Source organism: Gossypium hirsutum, chromosome A11 (assembly GCF_007990345.1).
Source record: "Gossypium hirsutum isolate 1008001.06 chromosome A11, Gossypium_hirsutum_v2.1, whole genome shotgun sequence".
Classification (NCBI taxonomy): Eukaryota; Viridiplantae; Streptophyta; class Magnoliopsida; order Malvales; family Malvaceae; genus Gossypium; species Gossypium hirsutum.
The window spans coordinates 63,503,990-63,513,535 of record NC_053434.1 but is presented as its reverse complement, the minus strand read 5'-3'; the positions used below and the strand labels follow the sequence as shown (position 1 = coordinate 63,513,535).

Sequence of the window (9,546 nt, the reverse complement as noted above, 5' to 3'; positions counted from 1 at the left end):
GCATCTCTTCAAGGTTCAGCTTCTTTTCTTGTTGGTAGGGTGGTTGTTGAAAACCCAGAGGATGTTGTGGTCTTTGATTTCCTTGACCGCCTCACGAGAAATTGGGGTGGTTCCTCCAACCTGCATTGTAAGTGTTACTATATGGATTGTTTTGAGGTCGATGATTATTACCCATGTAATTTAATTGCTCGTTATCTATGTTGTGGCCATAAGGTTGGTATTCTGAATGGTTTGGTCCACCTCCACTTGCTTCACTTTGCATTACTGGTAAACCTATGAAGAACTAAGAAAACCATCAATCTTTTTATTTAGAAGTTCTATCTGGTTTGACAGAATAGTAACTGAATCGACGTTAGAAACGCCTGCTGCTTTAGTTGGCTTAGTCCTCATGACTTGCCACTGATAGTTATTCAGTGACATCTCCTCTATAAACTCACAGGCATCTTCAGTTTTTTTATTGTTGATGGTTCCATCAGTAGCTATGTCAACCATTTTTCGAGTCGAAGGATTCAGACCATTATGGAATGTTTGAACCTGAAGCCAAAGCGGTAACCCATGGTGAGGGCACCTTCTCAGTAAGTCTTTTTAGCTCTTCCATGCATCGTAAAGTGTTTCTAAGTCCATCTGCACAAACGAAGAGATATCATTACGTAATTTAGCCGTTTTAGACGGCTAAAAGTATTTGAGTAAAAAAATTTCGGTTATTTGTTCCCAAGTAGTAATTAACCCTTGTGGTAACAAGTTCAACCACTGTTTAGCTTTATTCCTCAATGAAAAGGGAAACAACCAAAGACGTATGGAATCGTCAGAAACGCCATTGATTTTAAATGTATCGCAAAATTCCAGAAAGTTTGCTAAGTGAGAGTTGGGATCTTCATCCTTCAAATCGTCAAACTGAACAAACTGTTGTATCATTTGAATTGTGTTAGGTTTCATTTTAAAAGTATTTGCAGCTACAGCAGGTCTAACTATGCTAAATTCAGTTCCTATTAAAGAAGGTTTAGCATAATCATACATAGTGCATGGAGCAGGATTTTGATTAACCGCAATTGCAGGTGGTAGCTGATTGCCTTGGTTTTCAGCCATCTCTCCTATGTATCTTAAGAGTCGCATTATTTCTCTTTGGTTTCTACGAATTGTGCGATCGATTTCTTCATCAAAAAGTAGTGGTCCTGACGGGTTTCTTCTAGTCATAAACTATAAAAACCTGCCAAGAGAAAGAAAAAGTAAATTAATAAATAATAATAAAAAATTAAATTGTAAGAAAAATAAATGGCTAAAGTAATAAAAATTGAGTGTTCCTAATATCTTAGTTCCCCGAAAACAATGCCAAAAACTTGATCGCGCGATTTCGTGATAGGTTTTAAATATTTATAATTACTCGTTCTTGAAACTGACTATTATCGCGATGTAGGTAAGTATACCTATCGAATAGTAGTACAGTTTTAGCAAGACCGGATTGTCGAACCCAAAGGAACTAAAAGTACTAGTAGTGACTGTCTTTCTATTATCTAGTCTAAGAATAAAGAGGTTTTTGTTTTAATTAACTAATTATCTAAACTAAGAACTCACAGAGAATAGAATTGGGAAATTGCTTTTGGGAAAACCGATTGAATGAAGGCAATACCTAAGGAAAAAAATCCATCTAGACTGTACTTGTTATTCTGGCTCCGAATTGAATGATTTATTCATTTAACTTGTTCTATAGAAATCCTTAAGTTATGTTATTATCCCTATTCAAGACTAATAACGTCTAATCCCTAGATTGAATAATCGAGACTTTTCTCTAATTAACATTCTAGGGTTGCATTAACTCGATCTATGGATCCCCTTATTAGGTTTCACCCTAATCCGGCTAAATCTTGTCACCCTATGTCTATGCGCGTAATCAACTATGCTTAATTATGACAAATGTACTCTTAGACAGGGTCTATTCCTCTTCTGAATAAGAGCTTATCTTGAATCGGTATCCTGGGATATCAAGACAAGAATTAAGAACACATAATTAAGAACAAGTTAAATATTTATCATACGATTCAGAAAATAATAACAAGATTCGTCTTAGGTTTCATTCCCCTTAGGTATTTAGGGGTTTTAGTTCATAATTAAACAAGAAAAATCTCAAAATAATAAAGAATACAAAACATAAAGAAAACCCAAAACTTCTAAAGGGAAATTGAGGAGAAATCTTCAGTCTTGATGATGAATCCGGCTTTTGAGATGGATCAATCGACTTTCTTGGGGTAATTCTTTGCCCCCTATTCTGTGTGTGTCTGTTTCTTCCTCCTCTAGGGTGTATTTATAGGCTTTGGAATGCCTAAAAGCCCTCAAAATTAGCCTTTTTTGAATTGGAATCAACTTGGGCTCGGCAGGGACACGCCCATGTGACACTCCCGTGTGCGATTACTCCAAGCCGTGCTCGAGCCTGCCAAATTGACACGGTCATTTGGTCTGCCCGTGTGAGGAGGTCCAGGCCGTGTTGATTTCGTACATTGGCCCATTTTCTCTATTTTCGGCCCGTTTATCGTTCCTTTCACTCTCCTATGCTCTCCTAGGTATAAAACATGAAATTAAAGAATTAGGAGCATCGAATTCACCAATTCTAGTGGGAAATCATCCATAAAATGCGTTAAACATGGGGTAAAAATATGTATAAATTACGGTTTATCATGGAAGGTATAGGACAACTTGGCTAGTAATGGCTTGAAATGTTATTTTGTAACCTAGCCATTGGAATGGCTAGTAATGGCTCATTTTGGTATTGCTAAGCAGATTATTATGATACATATATGCACGTGTTATGTCAAGAATATGTTATCAATGTTGTGAATGCCTATTTTTAACTAAGGTAAGGTTGTGATCATGTATGCTTGTAGTGAAATGCCGTGAGAATGCTGAAATTTTCTTAAGTTGAATGCTTGGATTGGTTGATATTGGATGTGTGTTTCAAGTGCAGGTTTTGGGTGAGAAATAAAGCTAGAAATGGATTCATTTTGTCCACACGGGCAAACACACGAGCATGTGTCTAGACCGTGTGTGACACACGACCTAGTAACATAGGCATGTGGTTATGCCGTGTGTCCCATGCACCTTAATTTTGAGAATAAAATGCTAAAAAATGAGCACACTGGCAGAGACACAGGCCTGTGTGACAGCCATGTGAAACTTGCACCTATTTTTGAATTTAATTAATTAACCACACGGCCTAGCACACAGGCGTGTGGCACGACCGTGCGTGCAAGTCAGAGAGTTACACGGGGTCAAACACGGCCTCTAGCATGGGCATGTCCTAGGGTTACACGGGCATGTCCTTTGGACCACACAGGCATGTGAGCCCTGCAGCTTGGAAAATTTTTTTAATTTCATGAAAAATTCTTACAGGTCCCGATTAAGTCCCAACTTTATTTTAATGCTCTATTATACCTCGAGGGTCCTATTAAGGGATATTTTGAATGATCTCGGTAAATTAATAGTAGTTTATGTAGATTAATTGAAAAATGTTCTGATTGTTTCGATAATGCTTCGTAACCCTATTTTAGTGACGGATACGGGTTAGGGGTGTTACAATATCTAACTACCAAACTTCATTTACGACTTTGAAATCATTCGGGGAGAGAGACAGTTGAGTGATAAAAAGTGGGTTTAATACTGTCTCTCCATCTATTAGAGGTTGGTTTTTATCTCCCATTGGATTCCTTCTTCATCACAGTATTAGACAATTACGGGATTACACCTTAGCAACTCACTGGCCTATCTTGACATGCTCTTAGTGATCAAACAAAACTCTACGGAGTACTCTTCTTAGGCGCGTACTTTCTTGGGCATAATCTTTCTTCACTTGAAAACATCCTGGAATTAATTCTTTAGATACTACCAACGAGAAGATAATTTATCACTAGTATGCACAAATACTCTGACCCGCCATCTGACCGACAAGGTGGCAGATTATGTTGCAGAGTGCGCCAAACAATTTTCATACATGCTTTACTCATCTTTTTAGATTCGCTGACTTTGGGGTGTGTGACATTCGGTCTTATATTTGAACTATAAATGATAATTCGTTTATAGGCGATCATCGTCACGTGTGAATATGATATGCGAATTGTGTCGGATCATGTAATAAAGTGATAAGTACGATCATCCCCTCAAGGATCGAATATGTATAAAATGGTTAGGTTATTATAGTAAAGTGAGATTAATGCTAAGGAAAAAAACAGTAATAATAATGTCAATTAGGAGAATAATGTTGTATCAAATGTGCAAAACAAACAAGTAAACAATTAAGGATGTGAAAACAAAGATGCTCCAGCAACAGATAAATGATCTACGATGTTGATTTGTAAGGTTGGGATTACAAAGAACCTATCCTCATTAACCAATAATTCCTCAGCAAGTTCAATCTTATTCTACTACTTGGAATAATTCTACTGTGGTTTGCTTTGTTTGAGAGTTAGACCTTAAGTTACCTCACCTAGAGTACTATATTTCCATAGGCCTTGAATATGGTTTCTATGACTGTTTCTACGTCCTTCCGTATGAGACACTGCTCTATGTCTAGAGTTTGTTATGAGTATTCATTAAAACACTCACTCATATAATTCAATTTTGATCTACCTAACCTAACATTTTTAGAATTAGATTAATTCCATAAACATGTTGCACATTCATCTATGTAACAACCTAATTTTCAATGAAATCTGAACAGTGGTTTTGGGACCACAAATTCGATCCGAAAATAAATTTAATTTTTATTTTATGACATGGTCCGTAATATGTTAAAAATGTCATGTGAAAATCCCGATTAGAAAATTTTATTGATTATGTGCTTAATTACGAGAATGACTAAATCGAATAAAGTAAAAAAGTTGAATTCTTGTAGCTAGAAGGATTAAATAGCTATGGAATTCAAAACTTAAGGTCCTTATATGGTAATTAGAACATTAAAGAAAAGTACGTAGATACTTTGGTGACTCATCCATGGAAATTTAGAAAAAGGGCAATGACTAAATTGGAATTTGAAGTAAAGTAATTAATTAAAAGATGAAAAAGAAAATATCATCTTATTTTACTCATATTCTTCCCAAAAAATACATGAAAACCATAGGAGAGAGAGAAGAAACGTTCATGGCTTAATTGGGTAAGTTATCAGTTATTGAAATTAGGTCATGGATGAATATGCTAAAAATTTAAAATTTATGGTAGAAAATGAAAGGTTGTTGATAGATAAACAACTTTTACAAAGTGATTTTTGATGATAACATGAAATTTATAAAAAATATGTGCTATAAATTCTAAATTGAAATTTCAATTAGGCTTGGATTAGGGAGTAAATTGCATAAATTTCATTTTCTGAGGTTAGGGATGAAATTTGAATTTATGATAAAGTTAAGGGCAAAATGGTAATTTTTCCTAGGACGTAAATTAACTCCAAATGAATATGAAATGTGTGAAATTGATGATTAAAGTTATTTATATAGATCCAGACAATACAAATTCAAGGTTAGATCGAGGAAAAGAAAAGGTTTTGGATTAGTAGATTTTATACGCGAACCAGTGTCGAGGTAAGTTCGTATAACTTAATCGAGCATGTAAATATGTTAAATTGAATGTTGTGTTTGTATGTGATGTGACTTATATTGATGTGAATTGTTTGCTTTCTATGATGAAGAATTGAATACATGTTTGAAACGGTGAAAACGGGTTAAGCTCAGTTTGAATATTGAGTTTCGATGAATATATGTGCTTTCCCGAAATGATGAGGTCTTGCATTTGTTGCCGATGGGACTTAGCTCAGACGAGTAATTCTATTAATCTTATTATAGAAAGGATTTAGCCTGGACGGGTAATCCTGATATAATCCCTCTTGAGCATATGTTACAATTATGATTTAACCTAGACTGGTAATCCTAATTAAGCTCTTCTGAGCATACGTTACATAAAGGATTTAGCCTGAACTGGTATTCCTAATTGAACTCTTCTGAGCATACATTACATAAAGGATTTAACCTGGAATAGTAATCTTGTAATACGATATGTGGCTCGAAAGTGTGTTCTTTGATTAAGAGCCCTAATGGGTACTCTTGAATAAGAATTGACTGGTTATGGAATTGTACACCTTGAGAGTACTACTTGATTATCCATTGAAATTTCAATGATTCAATGGACAAAACTCTTGGCATGATGAGAGGATTATGAGATGAAATAATAATGTCTTGAAATAAATTGCATGATGAGCTCATCTATGCTTACTTGATGTGTATGAAAAATTTGTGACTAACAGATTTGATTGAATGCATGCATGTGTTTAGGAAATTTTGCCAAGTTGATGGAAAACATGATATTGTATGCTTAGATTTAATAAACGAAATTGGCAAGTTTAGTTTCCATTATACGAACTTACTAAGCATGTAATGCTTACTCCATTTTATTTTCACCTGTTTTATAGTGCTCAAAAGCTCGCGAAGGTTGGAGATCATTGGAGCATCATCACACTATCCACTATCTTATTTTGGGTATATATAGTAAAATCATCCTGGTATCATGGCATGTATAGACTAACATGGCCATAGATCTCTTAAATACGTGGTTTGTAATCTAGTCATTGGAATGGCTGGTAATGGTTGTTTTTGATAAACTTTTAATGTCATACTATGGTAGCTAAATGTATGTTAAGCAGTTGATCAAATTATGCCTAACATAGGGAATATACCAAGGTAAGTTTATAAACATGTATGCAGGTAATGATATGCCATGTTGAATGATAGAGTTTGCTTAATTTGAATGCTTGAAATGGTTGATATTTGGATGTGAGTTTAGGTGCAGGTCATTAGTGTGATTTTTGGTGAGAAATGAAACTAGAAATGGCTTCATTTTGTCCACATGGGCAGACACGCGGGCGTGTGTCTAGACCGTGTGTGACACTCGGCCTGGTACATAGGCATGTGGTTAGGCCGTGTGTCCCCTACACCTTAAATTTGAGAAATAAAATGCATAGAATTGAGCACACGAGCAAAGACACGGGTGTTCGTCTTAGTTGTGTGTGCTACACGACCTAGAACACGGGCATGTGTCTTGGCCATGTGAAACCTACACCTAATTTCGAAAGAGTTTAATTAACCACATGGCCTATCACATGGGCGTGTGGCATGGAAATGTGCACAAGTCAGAGAGTTACATGGGGTCAAACATGACCTGCAGCACAGGCGTGTCCTTGGACCACACGGGCGTGTTCCTTGGACCACCTGGGCATGTGAGCAGTGTAACATAGAAAATGTTTGAAATATCACGAAAAATTCTTAGAGTTTTCAATTAACTCCCGATTTGATTTTAATGTTCGTATTGGGCCTCGAGAGTCCATTTAAGTGATGATATGAATAATCTAAGTTAATGAATAGTAATTTACGTGAATTATCTGAAAAATGTTCTGAAAGTTTTAGTAATGCTTTGTAACCCTTTTCTGGCGACGGATATGAGTTAAAGGGTGTTACAATCTATGTCTAGAGATTACACGCCTACAAATCAATAATACCATTGAATGAGACAGTAAATTAAAACTAATCTAGGCTTTAGTCATTAATGAAAATAAAGGTTTCATCAAGTAATCCTAACCCTATGAGATTAACTCATGGGTTGGTAAATAACATCTCGATTCAAAATAGCATTCAATATCATTTTCATCAATTCAGTTTATGAAATAGTAAATAAGAAAATAAAAAAAGAACTTCAGGAAGATAGCTTTCACCTATCCAGCCTACAACTCCGATGTCACAGTTTTTATAACTGGCTAAGAGGGACTGCCTTCTTCTTCTTCCTTTTGTCTCTGCCTTGTTCTCAACCATATCATCTACTCTTGTCCAATGATCTTTTTTTCCCAATTTTCCCTCAATTGTTTCCCAATTTCCTCCTCCCCTCACTTTCAGTTTTTCATTTTAGGTTTTACATCTCTTCCTTTAGGGTAGGCCCATCCTCCCATTATCCCATTATCTTCTTCCCTCTTTTTTAGGTTGATTTTTCTAGTACATGTACAGTAAGGCTGATAACGATTAAGTGCTGACTGGTTATCTTCCTTACACTGCCACAATATCCATGTTGGAAACCTCTCCAACCTTTTACCAGGACAAACATTCACTCATTTACTAATTTTTCCTCATTCTACACCTACCACTCAATTAATAAACAAATCCTTACTGCAAGCAATTATAAGTAACATATAATAACATTTAACCATAGTCCAAGCTCCCTAATGTAATGCCTTAAAAAATACTAAATAATATCCTAAAATGCAACTAAATTCACCTAAATATAGACAATTAACCAAGTCTAAAGGCATGACATATAAATCTTTTCAAGAGTTATCAGTCACATACTCTTATGTGAAAATGATTATGAAATAGTTTTGCACGATGAGACATGTTTTGGTAGACTTTGAGTTCATATGCATGAAGTCAAATTGCTAATGTTTAAGTTAAAAAATTTTGAATCATGAAAGTACCATTAAGCTTTATAGCTTAGTATATGGTTTGTTTATTCTGTGCGTAGGTATAGGTGATCCTTGAAGCCTCTAAAAGTGAATTTAGCATTCGGATAGAAAATTTTGACTTGACTAATTTTGTATAGTTATTTTCATTCTGGTAAAATGGCATGTACCTAGGATTATCTTATTTGAAGTTGAAAATGGTCAAATTTGAGTAATGATGTAGTACCTAAACGAAATGGTTAATGGTTATACATGCAAATGGTGTTGAAGTTTTGGAAAATTTACGGTAAATAGGTTCACATATGCTAGTTCGAAAATGTATGAAATTGGTAACCTAGTGGACTGCCATGGAAGTTGCAACATTCCCGCTTTAATGTCACGACATCAGCCTTTCTCGTTAAGACGTCCTCTGTTTGAGGTCACGACCTCGACTCTGTTTTATTTTGAAAACTTTACAACTTTGGTCTTTGGGTTGGAAAGCTTCCACATTGTCTTCTATGTACGACACCAAGCCTTGGAATTTGTCACACCATCTTGGGATGTTTTGAAAAAGTCTTATTTTACTCCTTATTTGACCTTAGGATGGTATTGAGTTTTGGTAAGCTCGTATATGACCCAAAAAATTGTGTTTTATATATGTAATGCTTGTATCTAAACATGTAATGATGGAATTAGAATAAGATTGATCGTTGTTGCTCATACAACGAATGTGACATCCTATAGATTGGACTTGGCAATCGGGTCAGTTATGGGGTGTTACACTACATGCAAGAAGACAATAACGCTTTAAGCGTGAATGCCTAGTAAAAGCTCATCCAAATAAACTCAATTGTGAGATTTAAGCAATTGAACTAGATTAGTGAATATAACATCAGTAAATGAAAATAATTAAGACATACATACTCAATCACATACATACACTCATTAAGCTTATATAAGAGGTCACATTACTTCCACTTAGTTAGTTTCCACATCTTAAATAACTTAGAGCATGACTTTACCAAATTCAATTAAATTTCCATAACATGTTCAATTGTTTAGCAAATTAAGCTTTCTTATAACTTTTCAGT

General features: G+C 35.3%; 1 non-coding gene across 1 annotated transcript; it reads left to right on the top strand.

The window, feature by feature from the left end:
* The first annotated feature begins 550 nt into the window (after nucleotides 1–550).
* On the top strand, nucleotides 551–657 carry LOC121210247 (small nucleolar RNA R71). The gene has a single exon (XR_005905369.1). It is a non-coding gene; the product is annotated as a small nucleolar RNA R71 (small nucleolar RNA).
* The last annotated feature ends 8,889 nt before the right edge of the window (nucleotides 658–9,546 follow it).